The sequence below is a fragment of the Camelus ferus genome, chromosome 11 (genome assembly GCF_009834535.1).
Source record: "Camelus ferus isolate YT-003-E chromosome 11, BCGSAC_Cfer_1.0, whole genome shotgun sequence".
In the NCBI taxonomy this organism is placed as follows: Eukaryota; Metazoa; Chordata; class Mammalia; order Artiodactyla; family Camelidae; genus Camelus; species Camelus ferus.
In genome coordinates this window covers 35,505,922-35,529,260 of record NC_045706.1, presented here as the reverse complement: position 1 = coordinate 35,529,260, position 23,339 = coordinate 35,505,922, and the positions used below count along the sequence as shown (strand labels likewise).

The window sequence follows — 23,339 nt, the reverse complement described above, 5'->3', positions numbered from 1 at the left end:
ATGAGCAACTCAATAAACTTCATGGCACTGCAGTTTAAAATAAGCACTTGCATGGTGTGTATGCAGCCACACATAGATACACTGAGATACATGAAAGAGGAGGGGAAAGAGAGCACATAGTTTGTTTCTGTTGTCTAGGATCCAGTCAAGCTTAAAATTTATAGACGCTCCATTCAGGAAGAAGGAAGCCTTTATAAATACATGCACTTTCAGTCATAACTCAAAGCACTTAAAAGATGTTTGCAACAATCCTCATGCTTCAGAAATAAAAACACAATTACCCACGTTATTAGAACAGCCTCACAAAAGAAGACGGATAACTATTTCCAGGATGTCTTTGTTGCCTAAAGTTAAAATGCAGAGTACAAAGACTGTCACTCTACAGTTAAAGGAAAAAAAAAAAAAAAAAAAGGAACGATTAGCCCACAGACCCAATGCCATGACGTTCAGTCATTCAAAGGCTGGCCTCCACCTCTCCAAGTCCCATCTTTCACTTAAAAAAAACCCTTGGCCAAATAATCCAATTGGTGTACTCATTGTCCTCCTAAAGCAGTGGGCACATTACCACCCCCACACCTGGCCCAGGCCATGGCCTCTGTTACGACCTCTTTCACTCTTCTTACTAGTATCACCTTCCAGACACACTCAAACTCTTCCTTTTCCTGGAACCCTCCTCACTGGTGCAAACCCCAGGGAACTCTCCTCCCCTGCAAATACCTTATTCTTTATACCTCCATCTCAAAACTGACGTATAGAGCCTGAGTGTCTTCCTTCTTTTTGAGATCCCTGACTTCTCTCTCTCAGCAGACGACAAAGTTCCTCTGAGGCAGTGACAGTGTTCCAGGGGCCTTGTGTGGCCCAGGACCTGGCAGATTCTGAACAAACAGTCATTGTTGATATAATGATGTTTGAGTTATAGAACAGCCACAAAGGAGAAAGGAAAACTTTCCTTCTGACTGCTGACACATCAAGAATAAACAAATACTATAGCTGTTCAAACCAGCTGGCAAGCAGACCCCAAGCGACAGATGCATGTCTTTGCTCTTTACGACATGTTCCAACAATAAAGAATGCCAGGACTGAGAAAGCAAGTTTGATATTTCCTAAACGGAAGACCCGTTTACAACAGAATGTCATCACAGACAATCTCAGTTCCCCAAATACTAATCCACTGGAAGAACAGAGGCATTAAGTCATTCTAGCTTCCCTTTCAGGTAAGGAACACATACGTACGTATTTGACCATCTTGCCAAAGTACCAATTCCTCCTTAAATATAAGCATTGTGTACGTGGGATAGCCACAAACAACCACCTGTTTACCTACAAGTGCTCTTAAACATAAAATGGGCAGTTCTTCAAGGCAACTTGTAACTACTAGTAGAACCACAAGTATCCCTTTGTTTACATGGTTTAAAATAAAAAGTTATATGACATTTGCATCAGAGCAAGCCTCTGTTGAAGAGTGACTGTCATTCACACGTACACATAGAGTCACTCGTATCCTCTAATTAGTGCTAATATATTTCTGCTTTTATGAGATGGGAATAAATACTACCACTGTCCTCAAAAAGCTGTGTGATTAATCAGCTGTCCTACTATGCAATTACTTTTATTATAATTGCCCATGACAAAGACACAGACTTGTGAAATATTCCATGTATAAACAACCAAAGAATTAGTCTGCATCCTTTAACTTGCAGGTAACAGAAAGGGCACTTGAAGCAGCAGAAAGGCAAGAGCAAGGTAGACCTACTGACTCCAAAGAACTCAGCAAAAGGAAAGCCATAGGGATGGTTGGGCTTTAGGACCAATTTAAAATGAACTCCATCAGGAAAGGATGGCATTTTTGGTTCTACAGGTTGGCTTTCTAACACGATAATCAAACTCCATTCATAACATTGTTCCTATAGGAAAATGTACTTGAAATTCGACCTGCAGCAAGAAAAGCACGCTCAATTTAATTCATTTCCTGAGTATCTCGTAATGACAGTGGCTTCTGTTGTACACACATCATTTTACATCTAATCTGTAACAAAGCAAGGCAGGTATTAAAACGGCGCTGAACACACAAGGAAACTAGGAGTTTGAGAAAGTTTTCACACCTAAAGTCAATCATGAAGATGAGTCAGAGCCGGCTACGAAGCTATGTATGTTTGACCCCAAAGCTGGGACCATTCTGTCTGATACTTATCGCAGCCAGACATGAATGGGCTTTCGAATGTTTCAGACTCTGTGAAAATATCTAGATTTCCCTGCAGAGAGAAAAGGAGCTAGTGGGCAGAGTCAATAACCAGACATTAACCTTCTGTGTCTTCCCAAGAGAAGGTATTTCTCTGTGGGAGAACAAAAGAAAAATATTTCTCTGGCTAAATCTTAAATTATATTGATACTTGTACTTACATGAAGATCATCTGAAAATTAAGGATCTATAAATAGTATCTTCATAAAAAGTTTATTTTGCCCTATTGAAAAAAAGAAGATACACTATCTCAGAGGGCACTCAGACAGGTGTTTTAAGAGAAAATTAAAATTGCAAAAATAACTAAAGTGACTCAGTTCTGCCAATGTAAATGCAATGGGTGCACTTCACAGCTTTAACTGTGTTTCACACGTTAAAGAGATGTTTTTGGTTACGCAGTATTTAATACGTACAAGAGGATATATTTAACATATTTGTCAGGAAAAATAATATTAAAATCACCAGTCCTGAACCCGTCACCCAACCTAAAGGCGGCCTATTACTGAAAACCCACGGCAGCTCCCTGGATGCTCCTTCCTGTCTGATGGAGGCTGACAGCCGCTTCTTTCTGTGCACATTGAACAGAAACTGAAAGCCCTTGGTCCAAGATGGGGCTCTAATCCCAAAGAGTTTATTACTAACCCTGTGCCTTTTGAAATCATACTGGAGAGGAGGTCAGAAGCAACAAGACAGACAACAGCTGAATTCAATCATAAAGGAAGGGAAAAGCTAGAAACTGCTAGTCAGACAGACTGGTAGGACCTACTGGTTTCACCCCATGGTCCAAAGCCAGGCCTAGTCATTAGTCAGATTATTAGACATGTGACCTGAAATATGACAGGTCAACTGGAAATTATTCCAAATTGAGGTAATGTATTACTAAGCCCAGACAAACTGGTTCTCCCATGAAGAGCCTTGAACACATCAGACACCATAAAAAGAATAAGAAAGGAGCACACGGACTAACAATGAACTTCACTCACACGTCATGAAGAAAAGAACTAATAACTTGGGGAAGGGGGATCAGAGGAAATAAGAAAAAATTTTCAAAGAGTCTAATTTTGTTGTAACAGTATGTTAAGCAATCTTGTTTTGGGAAAAAGTTAACATAAAGAAGTTAAAGAGCTTATAAGATATGTCCAAAGAAAGGACATATACACTAAGCTAGTGAATGAGTCAATATACATTGTTTGACAAAGAAACTACATATTGAGAATCAGGAAGTCTAACACACAGTACAAATTAAATGGTACAGTAAACACATGCTGAGGGGGAGATGGAAAAGGGGAGATAAGCTTGACGAGTGGAAAGCAATGACACTTAGAGAACACCTTACAGGTGGCATACAACAAAGTGGGGACACCTGCGTGAACACAGCTTGCCGATTATCAAAGTGACACACCCCTTCAGCACCTGACATGTCTGCCTAGTTGTACAACTGCTGGGATACACAGCATCCAATTGCATCGTGCTCTGAGATTCCTGAAGGCTGGGTCCAGGGCTTCAATTTTTTAAAACCTCCAGACATCCAGACCTTGACACAGGACATGTTCTTCAACTGTGTGAAGGAAAAAAAAATTAAGGGTCAAGTTGGTCAACCCTAAATACTTTATTTAAATGCCTTACACGAAGTGATAACTTCTGATGAAGGTTGACCTCTACACAGCAAGAGAGAGAGAGACTGTAGCACAACAGATGACGGGGAGCACTGTCTCTCAACTTAAAAAGAAAGTTTTCTGTACAAGGTGTGTGTGTGTGTGTGTGTGTGTCCTGAAAGGGAGAGAGGGTGGGACCTAAGGGGTGAAAAAGGAATGTATCAGCTCAGCCTAAATGACGCTGCAGGAACAAATAACCCTAACATTTTGGAGGCCAACAACAGAGAAAGGCTTATTCCTGGCTCCTGTTTGGTTCTTTGTGGTTGAGCCGAGGCTCGCCTCCATGTCCTCTCCACTCTGGGACGAGGGCAGAAGGAGAACCCCTAACCGGGACACGCTGGTCCCATGGCAAAGAGAAAAGACAGACGGCAAAACCAGGCGATGCCTATTCCACTTCTGCTTGGAAATGGCACCTGTCACTGTTGTTTACATTTCTTGGCCAAATAAGTCGTAGGGCCAAGCCTGCCATGCGGCTCAACCCTCAGTCAGGTGGGAAAGCACAATCTTCCCACAGGATGGAGGGTGGGTAGGAAGGAATAGCCAATGTTTTTATAATAATATAATCTACCACAAAGGGAATGGGAAATAGCTAGAGAAGTGTCTTCCCTTCAGGAATGATAGAAGAAGGCGTCCTATTACAAAAAGCAGTCCTTCCATTTCCAAGGTCCTTTATGCTGTTCTCATCATCTTTCACACACTGTCTCACTGTATCCTCACAAGCATCCCGGTGCAATACTGGGACTTGCCCAAGGCCCCAGCAGCACCTGAACCGGAGCTCCAAGTCTGGTGATTTCTCACTACATCAGCCTTTGAGGCCTCCGTTTCCCCTGCCAAATGGAGATAATCCTACACACTTCCTAAAAAAGTTGTTGAGAGATTAAGTAAAGCAATGTATTTAAAACATAGAAGAACATTAAAGTACTCAATAAATATAAGGTAGTATTGTTATTAAATGATTATATTTGTCTTCTCACCCATGTCTTTCCCAAATCATCTTTAAATTTAATCACAAATAGTTTGTTAAAATTCCTTAAGTGTAGAAAATGCATGTATTCGTGATGTTTCCTTCACTCGTCAAAAGCATAAGCTCACCTTTCTATACACAAACACACTTTTCCCATGATTTCTATTACTTGTTTGCCCCCTGATTGGTCAGTTTCTTAAGACTCTCAAGAAGTTTCAGAAGGCAGAACTATTAATAATTTTTATTTCTTCCTAAACAAGGAAATTAAGCAAAATTGAAGACATGCAGTCTTCATTTGAAGGATGAGCTAGAGTCCATGCATGGCTCCCAACTGAGAATGAATAAAAGGACTTAGCATCAAAGACCCTCTATCTTCTACCTCCAGCCCTAATTAGCACTACTTACCTTCCCGCTCCACATCCTAGTAAACTACAATTCCAGCCTTTCCCCAGAATGGGATCCTCCTTTCCCACCTCTACCTCTTGGCTCAAACTGTTTATTCTACCAAGAGGGTTCCCTAAGCACTGTCCCAACTCTGCTCAAAGATCCTGCCCAAATAATTGGGCAAGTGCACCACAATGCACACACAAAGATGTTCATCATGATGCGCTTTACAAGAATGAAGTTGAGAACAACCTAAATGCCCACTAACAAGGTAATGGGTGAATACAAAACAGATCACAAACACATGGAATGCTACATCAGAAAAACAAAAGTGACGTAGACGTGTGTTTATCAATGTGGCATGGTCTCAGTACACTGTCAGTCAAATCAGGTTTCAAAACAATGTTAATAATGATCCATTTTAGGGAGGAAAAAAATACGTATCTAATCTAGGTAAAGAAAGAATGTGGCAGAAAACAAAGAACAATGTTAATAATGATATCTCTGGGTAGTGATAATATTGATGAGTCTTCTAAACAACTTCTACATTTTAAACTTCTTTCCAGTTAGCATAGTTAACTTTTAATTTTTTTTTAAAAAGGGTATTTTAATTAAAAGAAATTAATCATTAAATACCCAATTCAAATGTCCTCTGCTCCTGAAACATTCCCTGATCTAGCCCACTCTTACCACACAGGTAATTCCTCTCTGCCATCTGTTGCCTGAGTATTTAACATGTCTTTTATTAAATTAAAACCACATTTGTTCTGAAATCAGTTTTCTTTGTTCAGGCTTGATTGATTATCAACTCCTGAAGTGGAATAGGCCTGTTTTATTTTTGCTGGGTTCTACCCTAATAACTCATGACTCCCAAGTATCCACAAACTACTGAGTGTATATTGATCTGAACAAAAAGCAAGTCTGTAAAATCTACACGTTTGAAGACTACACACCTAGCAGTGCTCTAGTCAAAACCTCATCTACAGTGGGGTGTCCAGAAACTGCATCAAGTCCATTCTGGAAAAAGAAAGAGTCAATCGGAATATTTCATCTGTGGCAAAATTTCTCTGTTAATCACCAGTCCCTTTTGTTCCCTGTTTGCTTTCCAAGTTACCAAAGACAGCCTTATTCAGTTCAATTAAGACATGGGTCAATATTTCCTAATCCAGAGGCAAGTCTCTCAGATTTCTCTCCATGAGCTTCCGCTTCAAAGGGACAAGAACTACTTTTGCAATAATCCAAGTCCAATCCTGATTCCGTAGGAACTATAAATACCCATTGTTTTAGGAAGAAATAAGGGAAATAAGTGTTTTAAGATTATGTAAGTCTGATTCAGGGAATTGACACAAACCAATGTTTTGAAATATCTAAGGCATTTTTTTGAAGGTTCAATAAAGAATGTGTTTTGAGAACGAGGTGGGTGAGATTTAAAATAAAAACAACCACCACGATCTTAGCTGTTACTTAGCAATTTCAGGCTTCAATTGTTCCCTTCTAAAGGGCAAGTGAGAAAACTGAAGAAACTACTTCTAGAAGTAACACTGAGATATCTGATCAGGTTTCCTTTCTTTCCTCCATTTTGCTCCCTAAGGTTTTCATCAAGCCAGTATGAACTTTGAACCGCCCAGAATATTTTGTTTTGTTTTGTTTCACTCTCTCTGGAGACAATTCACTTTCCTTAAAACTTATCTTCTGAATCAAAAGCAAAGCTACATGGTTCGCCAGGCGGCACCCAATGCTGGTCCTCAAAGTGTCATGGCGGGCTAGGGCCAGCTCATAGCCACCCCCTAGAACCCACTGTCACAGTCTCAGGATTTTTGGCCAGGTAGTTGTTAAACACATGATCATTAAAAGCTAAATTATATAAATAAACAATTAAAATAAACTATACTAAAACCAAAGAGAACAAATACTCAAAACCCATCACTTCTTGTTTACTTCTATCAATGCTCTTGACGTTCTCCGCAACTTTTGTATCTGGTTGGTAGGGAAGCATCTAGTGGTGCGCTCCTGCACATCTCTTCCCAACTCTGCTGGCGGGTACCTTTCGCTGGTAGTTTGAAATCAGCCATGGCTGGGAGTACTGACACCATGGAAACTGGCAAATGTTTGCCCCTCCTCCCCTCAGGGTGAGCTCTGAACATTTACCTGCATATCACTACCAGCAGTATTAACCTATTGCCTAACAGTAGCTCAGGAAGTTGAGCTGGCCAATTTTCTGAGTCAGGATAAAGGCTTATAAACTGTAAATCATGACACCAATGTAAGGATGGAAAGCAACCACTTTTATTGTGGCCCTCGAATGTCCCAGTCACAGCACAAAGTACTGGCCACATGGTCCTTCGTTTCATGAGAGGCATTATCAAATTCAGTACACAGATGAGTCAGCTGAGGTTGAGAGGCTGAGTAAAGCATGAGACCAGGCCTGTGAATGTCTGACTCAAAAATGTATGATCTTCCCACTAACGACCCGGCTTACCAATGTCATTACCATAATGAAACCAAAATCAGCCATGTATAACCGTCAGATAACCAGTAAACGTTAATGGCCCCTGATGCGTAGAAAATGGCATACACGAAGAGGGACAGACAAAGAGCTCAATTTTATTCACATTCACCAAAATGTACCCACAAAAAGTGGGTAAGAAATGGGGCCCACAGAACCACTGGAAGCAAGATTGATCTGCATTTGAGAAGGGCTAGTCCAAGGTTAATACATAGGGAATCCTCTTTGAATTCTTTAAATACTTATGCTCTATCCACCTAACTGATGCACCCAACTTAAAATAACACACTCTACCAAGAAAGAACAATGCAAAAACCTAATTCCTCAAATGTTAGCGCCAACTTTCAGAAGCGTTTGAGTATCTACTTTTCGAAATTTTCTCTTTTAGACTTCCAAGGTATTTAATTGTGGTCTTATTTGACCATGGTTTCTTACAGAAAATTTAGCCTGTAGTGAAAGGAATTCCAAAGGACTAACACAATTTTACTCACGGATTATTTGTTAAAATTCTTGTCATCTTGGCTTCCTATAAGTTACCGGCTTCTCCCACTGTTCCAGTACATTTCCATCACCTGCCATGAGAAGAAAGAATCTGATTATATGTCTCATAAAAGACCATTTTCTTGGTCTCTACTACATTAGTCTTTTTCTTTCTTTCTACCCAAAACACAGAGAGAAGTACAGTTATCTCCTTCTTTCTCTCCAAAGTCAAAAAGGCAGGAGAAAGCAACAGAGAAGATCACCTCAAGAGAAAAAAATGTAAAGAGCAGTGTCTCTACCGTTGGGGTTTGGGGTGGAGACTCTTAAAATACCCTCCCTTCTGTTTTCGGGAAGAAATTTTTAGTCTGGTTTTTGGGAGGGAGCAGTATTAGAGTAAGCCACTCTCTCTCTCTCAAGCCCCTCCTTACTTCTCACAACATGTGATGAGTGACTGTGACTCGTCTGCCTGGGACGGCCGCAGGAAGCACTGGCTCAGTGCGGCGGCCCCACGCCGAGCCAGGCAGCAAGGGCCTCCCTCCTGTTCTCTCCAGCACCGGGCCCAAGCCAACAGCCACACAGCAAGCAGGTCATCGGCCGTCTGCTTCCCAGAGGACCAGCCAGCTCTCCCTGCCGGCTTCCCTCCTGCCATTACCGGATGGCTAGGTCAGGGTTTCTAGGGTCCAATGCATGTTTTACAGCAGGAGGTAACTGATACTTCTGAGCCCTCCCATCCTGTTTTACCAGTAATTAAGCTACCACCTATGTTGATTCCCATTTGAATCATTGCGCTATTTCTTAAATCATTTAAAACTCATAGATAGAAAGAGAAATGATAAGGCAACCCAAGCCACCACCATCTCCCAAAGGACCCTGCACAGAAGGAACCTTGGCTCAAAGTCCTACCACTCACTAGCCGTGAGAAAATCCATTCACAACTTCCTAGCCTCAGTTTCTTTATTTCTGAAAGAAATACTGTACTGTGTGGTTGTGAGGATTAGGTAAAATCAAAGACATAATCTGCCAAATTCAAGCACACTTGGATCTAAGAAGGGTATTATCCCAGAATCAGGGACACCTGATGTTCAATGATCAGACTTGCCACTTGTCCACGTATCAATTCAAATGTTGGAATTCATACAATTCATGGAATAATGGATCATGCTCAGCAGAGTGCCCACCGTTTTCTAAAAGGGAGTCATTCGGAATGATGTTTTACTTTTGTTTTTCAATTTCATTAACATTCAAGGGTCCACAACCAAGGGAGAGGAGGTTCCACTTTCTTTCCCTTCACAGAACAGCCCGAACGAAAACGTCTCACTTCTACCAAGCAGAACACGACTATCGCTCATTTTAGGCGAGGAACATATGACTCCAAATAGATGACAACTATAATACAGCAACCTGCTAACTTTCCTTACCTGAAGACTGTTGTAAGTTAAGGCATTCAGAGAGAAGAGATTAATACGAATTGTAAAATGGTTCCATACACTGAGGTACCATGAGAGACAGTGTCACCTCAGTTACAGAACAGGGAGAACCCCCACATTATCCAAACCATCGGGGGGGGGGGTGTACGGGTGTGTGTGTTTGTAAGAGGGGCATGAAGAAGGGACAGAGTGGAAAAAACACCACATCAATACAGAGGGTTTCTTAGTAACAAAGAAAGAACTTGTCAACATCTGTAAAAATAGCAAGGAAGGACTGAAGACTCAAAGACTTGCAGATCATACCCAACACTGAGAAACGTGCTCATAGGCTAGCCGTAGCTTCAGGCGCCAGGTCACTTGGCATGGAAGCCTTTTAAAGGCATGAAAAAGAGGGTTTTATAAAAGTTTAAAATAAGCAGGTGTGAACTACACTTCTGCTATTTAATAGCAGTGTGGTTTTGCCAAGTAATTTAATCCTGTAAGCCTCGGTTTCCAGGTCTATAAAATAAGGACAATCATACATACCTTGGAGAGTAGTTATGCAGATTTGAGATAATGTATGTATAGTGCTCATCACAGAATATGTCCCCAAAACATAATTACAATTATCATGTTTACTAGTCCAGGCATGATGGTCTATTAAATTCATAGCTACAAACTGCAATTATGGTATTGAGGCCGTTAAATTCAGACTCTTTCTCTAGGTGAACATTTTGGAGAGAGGTTCAAATCATACTTTTGACAACAACATAAAACTTTTCTAAGTTGATCCGAATGGAGTGTAAAATAAAAATCTTCATCTGAGTTGGCAGTTACTGACACGCAAACCGGAAGCTCTAGCTATGCATTTGTTAGCCTTCTTTGTATCGGTACTGAGTTTCTTTTTTTGATGATAAATTCTTGAAAGAGGGAATGAATCATCCCCAGCAGTGCTAATTCACCTGGCGTGTGCTGTCATGCCAAGTACTCAGCGGGCATCTGCGGGAAATGAAAGCCACACTGAGAGTGGCAGGCAGCCTATCGCCAAGGCGAGCCCTCCCATTACAGCCTGACCGACAGCAGTGTGGATTTGTCAGCTACGTTTTCTAGAAAATCAAAGACCCACAGGGTGAGGCATTGCTAACAGAAATTTCTATCTACAAAAAGTACTCCTTGACCCCTTCTAAGTCATCCTCAGGACTCACACCAAAGATGCTGACAACTCAGAGTAAGCTGAGTACAAAACCAGTGCACAACGTCCACGAGCAAATCGGTCTCATTACAGCTTGGTTGCTCCTGATTTTTGAACTCAAGACACTTTATTTGCTATAATGGAAAACACTTTAATAGGTTCAAGGAATCAAATTCACCCTCAAAGATGGTAATTTGCCACCACTATGGTTATTTGAAAGAATGACAAGTGATTTCAACAACCGTCTAATGAATTACCCATTTGGCAGAAGACACTGTGCTAAGTACTAGGATGGATGGAGAAGGAGTTATAAGGTGACTGACATGAAGTTCATTTAAGAAAATGCAATGCAAAGGCAGTACCCCCAGAACACAAGCAATTAACTTGGCTGATGCACTGTAGGAGAAGAATCTGGATGTGTGAATCCTGGCTAAGATTGTTAAAAACCCAGTATTTCTTAATCGTACTTCATATACAATGTTAAGATCCTACAACAGTCATGCAAAAACCTGGCTGAAAAGAATACACTCCTTTCTGAATGCATGCTTCTTCATCTTCTAGGGCGAGGCCAAGCCTCCCCAACGTGGAAGGAAACTGGCAGGCATCAAAATCATTTGAGAGCTGAGATGCTAGAGGATGGCACTTGCACCAAGGCTGCGGAAGTGGGTAAAGCTCTGGTACAGCGAGACATGACTGTTTTGCATTCCTAGCCTCTTTTCTACCAAGGAGTTAGTAATGAAGGGGGGCCTGGGTTTCCTCTGTGAGAGACAGTGTCCTACAATCATTAAAAACATGTGCTTTGCAGTCACACAGAACTGTATTCCCCAATCTACCCTGAAGACCTTGAGCATGTTATTTAATTTCTCTAAGCCCCAGTTTCTTCATCAATAGAATGGGAATAATAGTAGCACTACCACTTACTGTTGTCACATGGGTTAGAGACATAATGCCCGCAAACAGTTTAATAAAGCTCATGGCAAATAATAAATGCTCATGAAATGTTGTTATTGGAAGAAGTACGCTATTCGCAGTTTTCGAAGGCAAAGCAAGTACCAGGGCAACGTTAACAACAAAAAAGGAGGTATCCTTGTAAGCTCAAAAATGTCTGGCCCATTTCACTAGAAGACCAGAGGAAGGCTTGGGGTCAAGTTTCATTTAGTAGTAAAGCACAAATTGCGCCTATATCTGTGCACATATCTTGGGATATAAAGTGTGAGCGGCGGCAGCAAGCAGAGGCTTGTTGGTCAGTGTTAGAAATCAGAAATGTTCATACCAGCCACACAGAAACAAAATGGAATCACTTGCTCGAGATTCCCTGGCTAATAAATGGCAGATCTGGGATTCAAATCCAGACAGCCCGGCTTCAGTCCTTGTTCTTAGCCTACAGCACAGTGATGAGTCTCCTCAGCAAACGAGGAAGAGCAGTAACTGAAGACTGAGCAAGTCACAGGGCACAAGCGGGCCACAAAAAGGCAAGAAACCCTCTAAAAATGACAGAAGAAAACAAGGAAATGATGGAAATGACACAAAAGAGCAGTTAATGGGGCCAAAGTGTAAACGGACCCAAACCACTAATGATTCTAAATTAGACTCTAAAAACACAGTCATAGCAAGAATCCTAAAAGGATGGCACTGGGAAAGTGACCTAGTGTTGGAATTCAGCACTTGCTTAAGAACAACAGTGACCAGGAGACACAAAAGCTGAGAAGTCCCCTCTTAGGTCCTTTATATAAGCCACACTCTGACCTAGAAACACCTGCCAGGGAGCATGTCACACACGCCAAACGCCAGCTGTCAAGGGAGAGCCCCAACAGCTTGAGTTACATACCAAGGTAGAGCTTCCTGCTGCCTTTTCCTTGCATTTTAACAGTGGAAAAGAGGAAGAAAGGCCACTCAGGGTTGTTGAATTCTCTGCCGGTCAGAAGGAAGGAGTCACACCCCTAGTTAAGCAGGACAATGCACAGGAGGAGAGGAGAGACAAAGAGAAGACACATTCCTGGCCAGCCTCAAATGTGGCAGACCCTAAAACAGCCCCCATGACCCCCATCTCTTGTCATCCACACCTGAACCCCCTTCCCTGGACTGGGGGTGGGACCTGTGATCTGCCTATAACCAAATATGACAAAAATGACAGAACATATGTGGTTATATCACATAAGACTGTAACGTCCATTCTGCTACAAGGTTCTCTCCCTTGCTGGCTTCCAAGTGGTAAGCTGCCTATAGAGAGAGGAAGGGAAGAGTAGCCTCCAGCTGACAGTTAACAAAAACCTGAATTTGGCCAACAATCACACGTGCTTAGAAGAAAATCCTTCCCCATTCAAGCCTCAGATGAGACAACAGCCTGGCTGACACTTTGACTGCAGCCTTATAAAACACCTATTTAATCATGACCAGACACTTGACCCACTGAAACTGCGAGATAGTCTGTGCACTGATTAAGCCACTAAGTTGGAAATGACACTGTTATGCAGCTGCAGATAACCAATACAGACGGGAAGTAAGGTTCAAGTTCCTCATGGGACGACAAGCCCTTTGGAGAGAGGACGGGAAAGAAGAGGGAGGCCCAGGGCCAGGGCCTGGGAGAGTGATCCTGCCCTCACATTGGCATGGGTCCTCCTATTTCACTATCCCTGACTCACATCCTCAGTTTCCTCTCTTACCACACACATCCTGTCACCCTAGTCTTGCCATTTGGAATGACAAAGTGGGTCATAATTACCAAGGAGATAACAATCTTATAAATGGTGATCAGGTTCCCTGGCTGGCCTGCAAGGCTATTTAACATGCCAAACACTGACATATTTAAAACAGCAGGAGGATTTTAGCTATACTCTGACCCTACCCATCATAAAATAATTTTAACAAAAGAGTGTTTTAAATGTGATATAATGGACTTAAATACTTTATAAAACCCATGTTTGGAGAGACAAGTTAGAGACTTTCTGTATTAGTGGTTTATGAACAAAACAGAAATTCAGACATTTAAAGTTCCATCTAAATTTTGCTAATAAGGGTATAGCTCAGTGGTAGAGTGTGTGCCTAGCATACACAAGGTCCTGGGTTCATCCTTAGTACCTCCATTAAAATAAAGAAAGAAACAAACAAATAAATCCAATTACCTCCCCCTCACAAAAAAAAAAAAAAGAAAAAACATATATTCTGGTTTTTTTTTTTCAAACACATACATTCTGAAATCTTCTAAGCAAGTACTGCCAGCTTCTACAAATTAATTCAATGCACAATTTTCAAGCAGAGCATAAGACACACTGAGCCAGAGACCTCTTACCTCAGCAGGCCATCTTGCTACAAGCAGAAAACTAGAGGGGAAATCCTACAGCCACATCATTTAAAAGATGAAAAAATCTTCATTCATCTTCCTGTCCTGGCCTCTTGGTTGGCAGAAGATGACACACGGACCCAGAGACTCGGCACCCTGCTCAGGGTCACCCAGCAGCACAGCCTAGGCCTCTCGTTGCCCAGGCTTCTCTACGCTCCGTCTACCCAGCTGGAGCTTCGGCACCAGACAGAATGACACCAGTGGTATCATATACTCCATGAGGAAAAAAATGGAACTACTTGTAAAAACTAAGCTCTGTGGCAAGATGAAAGAATAATACTGAATATAACATTCATATTACACATTCAATCCATTTTCAAAAGCAACACACAGTATTTTCTACATAAACTGAGATGCCCCTAAAATAGGCCGCCTTTCTCATGAATGACCTGCTTCTTTTTTTTTTTTTAATGAATGTTAAGTAGGGAGGAAAATCAAAAGAGACATAGAACAAACACTTGTGCAAGTGTTCTACTGCTTTACAAATCCCCACTCCTCAGTTCACTGATGCATTACACGTGTGCTTTGGCATAGTAGGTGCTGTCCATCAGGAGCCTGTCTGGACATAAACAAATAATGTCCACTCACATTTTCGGCAGAAGTAACCACATCTAAACAAGTAACCACTGCAGAGAGAAAGATTTCCAGCACGTGTTTTGGTAGGCTATTAGGACCACAGAGTCCAGCGCCCTTTTCACCTAGAAACTTCCATATTTAAAATAAAAATCAACTTGTTTTTCTCTGTAATAATACTGCTTTTACGGCAGCAGTGGGAGTTACTAAAACAAAGGGGTTAAACACCTCCAGGTCGGATCCTTCCAGAACTCCCATTCTGGAACACTCTCAGCAGCCTAAAAGAAGTGGTCTTTCACTCAGCGTTCTCCTTCCTAACCTGTTCCTTAGTACCAAGAATAAATATATGTTTAAAACACACCAAAAAGAAATAGGGCTTATTTTCTCCCACGTAGCCAGAGGTTTTCTCTCCTCAACATGAACTTATACCTCTACAGGCATTACCCCCACTAGGACAGGATTTAACCCTCCCACGTTTTAAACGCATCTGAACGCTTTGACATAGTATTACAAATACTGATATTGCTAAAGGTAAAAACAGGCAAACTGTTTACCACATGCCAGGCTCTGTACTAAATGTTTCCCGTGTACTAATTCATTTAATTTTGACAGTAGCGCTATGAGACATGTTACTATCATTATGCTAGTTTTACAGAAGATGAAACTGTGGTAGAGTTACTGAGAAGGCAGCCACACTTACTCATGCACCACATCCATTCAACAAAGCAGGAAACTTCCACTCCCCCTGCCTCATTTCCATTTAGAAGACTTTCCATTAGCCCAACAGCCCAGGCTTCTCCCAACCTCCTCCCTGGGAGAGGAGTGAATTATTCAAATGGTTGGGAGAAGGTCCTGGACAACTTGGCCCATACTCTCCAGAGTTCCTTCCTTTGCACAATTGGCCTGCTCACAGAGGGGGCAGACCAGGCTGCTCCCTCCCACACTATGAGGGGGAACTTGGTCTCACTGGAGCATGAAATACCAGAAAACCCACTTGGCCACAGTCCTCTAATCAGCTTGGCTCCTAGTAAATCTCTGCATGTCTGACTCCCACTGGTCTGCCCGCTGGTCCCGAAACTGGGTGAGAAAGAAGAGTCTTGGTCAACTGTCCACCTTCTCAAGCCCTGGCCCAAGTTTTAAAACAGAAATAGATGGCAAGATCTTTGTGACAAAGGTAAATATTTCTTTTACAAGAGAAGAAACCATACTCAAAGAGATACAAGGACATAACACAGTTTGACAAGGCATCTGCAGAAAGGGTCATTAGTGAACCTGATTCTCTAACTCACTGTCAGGCGGCATCTAACAGGCAAGTCTGTTCCTCTACTTTATTCTCCGTGTTGGACCTCAAACCACCATCTCCTATCTAGACAAATAAAATGCACACAGCTAACCTTTTCTACTGCTGTACCCTAATTTCAGGTCGTGGGAGATTTCTTAGTATCTGTAGCCACATTATTTCCACAAAACAGGCAATACATTTCAATAGTATATAGTATCTTCAGCCTGGCCAAGTCCGTATTTTCATCAGCTGCATGATAATTCTACCATAGAAAGTACTGTGACAAAAATACTCCCCACCTCCTCTATCATCCAAGAATAAAAATGTCTCTAATTTCTAGAGTTATCATATGACCTTTCCTTTAATCTCAAAATGCAGTGCTTCTGATTTTAAAAATAAATTTTCAAGGTTTTCATTCAGTAATATTGATTTTTCTGACTATAGAAAGATTTTAATGCAGATAATTTGAGCTTCATGCTTTCCTACTCAGATTGTATTTAATATGAATAGTTTCTTTAGTGTTATCTAAGCAAAAATTTCAAAATAAAAAACAGACCACATTTATTCCACAGTAAATTTAAAAGCAAAATTAACTTTTTCACAAATGCACATAAGTGAAGGAAGTCAGTCATCCAGCACCGTCAACTTCACCAAAAAGAACAAATAATGATACAGAGGCACTTACATGCCTTGATCCTTGCAACATCCCCAATTCAGGCGAGGCAGATATGGCATTATCCTCGTGCTCAGAAAAAGAACCTGAGGTTCAGAGAAGTACAATTACATGCCCAAATGAACCTACTTTCTAAGTGGCAGGCCTCAATTTTAAACACAATTTTTTTCTATTTAAACACAAAGCCAATGTTTGTGCTTTTCCTTTTCTAGGCCACCATCAAGCAAGAAGTAATGGGAAAACCCTCTGAGAATGAGCAGTGGTCTAAATTTAACTGGAGAGAAGCTGAAAACAAAGACTGATCGTGACGTAGTGTGATATGAAGCACGGTGACGTGTCAGCCTCCCTGACAGCTCCTCCACCTGGAAAACTCCCCCTGACTTTTCCTGTCCCATTGTCCTGCCTGACTCTTGCTCCTCATTTAGGTATCAATTTAAACATCTTTTCCTCAGAAGCTTTTCTCAAACATGCTATGTGAGGTCAAGATGTAATAGGGAAGAATAAGTCTGACTTCATATTGGATCTGTTTCAACCTTTTAACTTTTGTATTCCATTGCTTTTGCTACAAGTTAATCATTAAAGGAATGTTGTCTATAAGCTTAAATTATACATAATGGCCCATCTCTGAGAACTGTGCCTCCCAGGTAATGAGCATTAAGCTAAAATACCTTTGTTTAGCTCACAGGACACATCCTGACCAGACCCATCTGTGAATGACCACAGGAAGGAAGAAATTACATCCCCTCCAAAGGCTGACTGGAACCAGAAACTCCCTCCCCTTTTAGTATAAAAGAAGCCTAAAGTCTAACTCAGCCAAGATGGTTCTTTGGGACACAAGTCCGCCATCTTCTTCATCTGCTGGCTTTCTGAAAAAAGTCACTATTCCTTGCCCCCACAACTCATCTCTCGACTTACTGGCCTGTCATGCGGCAAGGAGTACGAGCTTGGACTCGGTGACAGTGACAACTGTTATATATTTCTATGATATTGAACTTATTCACTACTCTCAGCAGACTTATAATTCCTTCCTAGCTCAACGTCTGCTTCCCTTCTAGACTAAACTCTGGAAAGCTGCCTTGTTCAACACCCAGGTCCAGTGATGGCAATGAGAGCTTGATTAAATAGAAGGCTTTGGTGTTTCAAAATTTACTCTGCACTGACTGACTAAACATACAGCTGATGATGATCAGCAAAGCGTGGTTTTGCAGGGCAACTTTGGGGCTTTTCCAGCCTCTACAACGTATGATGTGATACAGCCGAAGAGGGAAGCAAACTGCCCCTACAATTAAACAGAATAAGGGCAAGCCTCCCATTCTTAGGTTTGTTAAAATAGAAGCTACAAAGAAGTTTCTCTCATGTTCATCAGTTGAAAAAAAAAAAAAAAAAGCAAATGTGGTTTTAGCTAATGATAAAATTTTCATTATCCTAGGCCTTATATTCAAAGATGCTTAGCTGGATAGACTTAAAATCAGTACCTGTACAATTTCTTTTTGTTTAAATAAATACACACAGCTTATATAAAAGCACAAACATTCACATACCTATAGAACTGCTTGAATAACTTAGGCGGAAAACAGATTATAACATAGAGTATGATCCACTTTTATAAATTGAAATAGGAAACTAACTAAAAGGATGTATGCCCCACCCAAGTGGCTGTACCTGCATAGGAAATTTGGGTTAGTTTATTTTTTTCCTTTTTATTTATCAGTATTTTCTTCTTTTTATATAATGACCACATACTTTTTAAAGAGTTTTAAAAAATTGTTTCAAACAAAAATCTCTGCTGATTAAGCAATACTTCAAAGCAATTTAAAAGAAATATTATACACAGGAAACATGTGAGACAGGGCAATGCTGTTATTATTTAACATAGCTTTCCTGACAGAGTTAAAAAAAAAAAAATTCTGACCTCCTTAAATATTCACCCATTCCTGCCAATATCATAATGATGATACCTCTTACCGTAGTGAGCATCCGCAGACAAAAGCAAAATGTACCACTGCTGAGGGTGTTAATTTCAGTTTCTAACTACATCCTTACTTTTCCTGGAGCAATGATATATTTTAAGTTGGCCTAATTTCTTTCTGGTCTTGGAATCTGAGAACTGCCCTAACTTACCTAGCTGATTTTAGTGACCAAAATGCATTATGGGGAGATAAGAAACTTCAAAAGTGAGATCTCCTCTCTTAAAGGTTATTGATATAGGTCAGAAATTGGCAACCAGACATTAGGAATGCTGAAGTAGTTACCTGAAATTTATTTCCAATGCTTACACTAGAGTCTTTAAATACATATACTAAGTATGTTAAATTAAAATTCTTGTGGTTACTTAATGTCAGTCTGTACCTAAATCAGAATGATTACCAAATTTCCCATCTTTGAATGTGTTTTAATATCTTATATTTCTTTTCATAAACACTACTTATTTCATAAATATTGTCTTGTGTCTAAACAATGTTCTATTGGCCAGTAACAAAAGTTTAATTTATTATGCATGACTTGAAGGTATTTTTAAACTCCAAATGAAAATGAGTTTTAACACCTCTTAACAAATGACTGAAATAAACCACACAAAACAAATTCTATAACAGATTAGCTTTCTGATGGCAAAACTGCCCTCCATCCAACTACAATTATAAACTGTGGACAAATACAAAAAGCAGCTTTGAAGGTACTGGAAAATAACCAAGAGCAGGCAAAAAATGGATCATCTACAGACCTTAAGTAAGGGAAACACACTGGATGATAATTTTCATTTGTCTAGTTTGGCTATGCTGCAGCAGATGGAACTCAAGCGGCAAACCACAGTCTCACTGGTCAGAATATGGGCTTGCCACGGTAGCTGAGAGATGAGAAGAAAAAACCCCCAAATGAGGAAGTCATGGAGGATAAAGCCCCAAATTTGCAAATAAATTCTGCACTTGTTAGCTAAATCCAGAACTACAAGACTCCAAGGATCCCAGAGGAGAAAAAGAACAGTTGAAAAGTTTTTAGAAAGCTGACAGATTCCAACAGCTTCCCACCTTAGAGGAGTTTAAAGCTCAAGATATGCCAGGTTCCAGGGGCCTGGTCAAGGCCTCAGACTTTCCTGGGAAACCGCAGATGTACCGTGGCTTAAGGAATAAAGAACACTTACCCGGACTAGAGGATATTTCCTGGGAAATAAAGGAAAAATGGAAATAGCTAGCATAAAAATGAGCCTACATAATGTTCAAGATGATTCACAATTTAATTGCTTGTTTGAACAAAGTTCAATTTTCCTTGGGGAAACATAACAGAACCCCAAGTCTTCACAATGTAGCATCTGCCAAGTCCAGCATACAATTAAAAACTAATAGACATGTGAAGCAAATGGAAAATGCAACTCCACAGCTAAAGATAAATCAGTGCACAGAACAGATGTACAAATAATCCAGAACATGGAATTAGATGACAAGGACTTTAACAATCTTAAACATATTAAAAGAATCTGCAGAGAAAGATCGATATAATGGGTAAAGTAATAGGAAATTTGAGACCTATAGAAACTGTTAAAAAAAAAAGGAAATTTTAGAACTTAAAACTATAATATCTGAAATTTAAAAACATAGCAGATTAGATTCATAGCAGATTGGACACAATAGTGGAAAAGGACTGGTGAACTCTAAGATATGTCAGTATAAAGAATCCAGGCTGAAGCACAGAGAAGAAAACGATGTTTTAAAAAGAGCCTCAATGACCTGTGGGGGGCAGTAGCAGGTACTCTAATTTACATATTAAAGAAGAGTAGAGAGAATGGGGCAGAAAAACATGTGTAAAGAAACAAAGGCCAGAAATTTTCAAAATGGAGCAAAAATAGAAATACATCAAAGCAGAAAATTCAGCCACAAGAAAATCCCATCTAGCTGTGAAAACCAAAGAAAACAACAAGAACAAAATCTTAGAAGCATCCAGACAAGAAAAGATATATTACACATGTGAGAACAAAAATCCGAAAGAGGGCAGACATCTTATCAGAAACAGGAGGCCCAAAGACAATAAACAACATCTTTAAATCACTGAAAGAAAAGGAGGGAAAAAAAAAAAACCTGTCAACCTAGAATTCTATATGCAACAAAGTTATCTTTCAAAAATAAAGTAAAAATTAAAAATCTCCATATAAATAAAGACTGAGAGGATATGTTGCCAATAGGCCTACATTGCAAGAGATACTAAAGGAAGCTCTCCAAGCTGAAGAGAAGTGATACCAGACGTAAAATTTAATCTACAGAAAGGAATGAAGAACCTTGGAAATAGTAAATGTGTAGGTAAATGTGAAAGACTATTTCTCTTAATTTCCTTAAGATATATTTATTAGAGATACTGCATTAAATATAGTGTGTATATAAATATTTTACATACACAATATATACTGTATTAAAAACATAACACTATCTTGTATGCTTTGCAACATATATGGATATAAAATGTATGAAGACAACAGTGCAATGGATGGTGGGGGCAAATGAAACCATATGGTTATAGGTTTCTTATATTTTTATACAAAGTAGTAAAATATTTATTCATAAAAGACTTTTTATTAAGGATAAATATTATCATCGGCAAAGAAACTAGAAAAATAATGCAACAAGGTGTAGCTGGAAGTCTAAGAGAAATTAAAACGTGATACTAAAATATATTCAACTAAACAAAGAGAAGGAAGAAAAAGAGATATAGGATCCAAAAAATGTCTAATAAAAGATGGGACAAATAGGAAAGAACAAAACGGTAGCCATAAAACCAACCATATCAATAATTACAGTAAGTAGACATGCCAATGAAAAGGCAGAGACTGTCAGAATACATTAAAAAGTAATACCCAACTACATACCACCTACAACAGATGCACTTTAAATGCAAAGACACAGACAGATAAACAGGTAGCAAAGAATATTCCCACATGACCTTAATGTAAAAACTAGACAAAGACATCAAAACTATACACCTATAACAGCCAGAAAACACACATTCAAAAATCCTCGACAAAATACAGTAATGGTGTAAGGAAATATGAATACAACAGTGCAGTAGAACAGAGGTCAGAGATAGATGTATGCATATATGGTCAACTGATTTTTTTTTCCTAACCAAGATGCCAAAATAATTCAGTGGGTTATAAACATGGTCTTTTCAACAAATCAGACAGGAACAAATCGATAGCCATATGGAAAGAAGAATCCCGACCTCTATGCCTCATATAGAATTAACTGTAAAAGCTAAAACGATAAAGCAGAAAAACACAGGAGAATGTGTTTGTGACCACGAAGTAGGTGAAGCACTATGGATAAAAGAAAAAACTTACAAATTCAACGTCATCAAAATTAAAACTTGTGCTTTCTGAAAGATACAATCAAGAAAATGAAAAGACAACCACCACCTGGAAAATCTTTACAAGACATTATCTGACAAAGGACATGTATCGAGAATACATACAGAACGACTATACGTCAGGAATTGAAAAGCATGAAGAGTCAAGACTGAAAAGGTCACACAACACAATTTTTAAAGTAGCAAAAGACTTGATTAGATACTTCATAAAAGAAGACACAAGAAATAGCCAGTAACTACGTGAAAATTTTTTCAACACCATTATCATAAAGGAAATCACAGGAAACCACAAGAGACCACATAACACCCTCTAGAACACTAATACTGAAAAGACTGACAACAATAGGAAGTGTTGGCAGAGGTTCGGACCACACTGGAGATTCTCATCCACTGCTGATGGGAATCTTTAATTACATAATCCCTTAAGGGAAATGCTTGACAATTTTTTATGAAATTAAATATACACTTATCCAGTGATGCACTTTCAGTTATATATTCAAAATAAATGAAAACATATGTCCACAAAGAGACTTGCATAATTATGTTCACAGTAGTTATATTCATAATAGCCAAAAATTGTAACCACCCAAATGTCCATCAATAGGTGAGTGGATAACGTCATACAATGGAGTACTACTCAGCAACATGGAGAAACCACCTATTGATACATATAACATGTATGAGTCTCAAAAACTGACCATTAAGTGAAGCAAAAGAAGCCAGACACACGAGTACATTCTGTAAAACTCTGTGAAGTTCTGGAAGAGGCCAAACTAAGCTGTGTTGATAGAAATCATATTACTGTTTACTTCTGGGGTGGGACAACTGACTGGAAATAGCATGAGAGAATTTTCTGGGTGATGGAAATGTTCTATATCATGAGACAGTTGTTAGTTTACTGGACTGTTCACTTAAAATTTGTACACTGTATAGTATACTAATATAAAATTATACCCAAGTTAAAAGAGAGTTCACACAAAAAATTCCTTTGAATTAGTTCTGAAGGAGATGTGGTCTCTCACAGGTCAGAACGATTTCTTTTCTTATTACCTTGGGGGACAACTTCTAAAGCCTCAAAAACAGAAAGAAGATGTATGTATTTAGTTAGTCATGCCATTTTTGACATATACACCCAAACAAAGCAAAAGAAAAAAAAAAGTATTATCTAACTCCTATCAAAAGACTCTCCTCAACATTGGTTCCAACGAAGAGGAATTAAAAGCAATCTGCCCTTTAGGTTTTATGTAATTTAATTTATCCTATTAACAGTTTAAAGTTTACTTTTAACAACACAAC

At 39.7% G+C, this 23,339-nt stretch overlaps 1 protein-coding gene across 11 annotated transcripts in view; it reads right to left on the bottom strand.

The window, feature by feature from the left end:
- SGMS1 (sphingomyelin synthase 1) overlaps positions 1-23,339 on the bottom strand; it is a 264,767-nt gene that overhangs the window by 93,995 nt on the left and 147,433 nt on the right. For 10 of the 11 annotated variants that reach the window (XM_032491393.1, XM_032491396.1, XM_032491391.1 and 7 more), the window contains one exon: positions 8,240-8,320. The exons of the other annotated variant lie outside the window; for it this stretch is intronic. The gene's annotated coding sequence lies outside the window, so the exon portion shown is untranslated. The remainder of the gene's footprint in view (positions 1-8,239; positions 8,321-23,339) is intronic. 11 annotated transcript variants of the gene reach the window in all.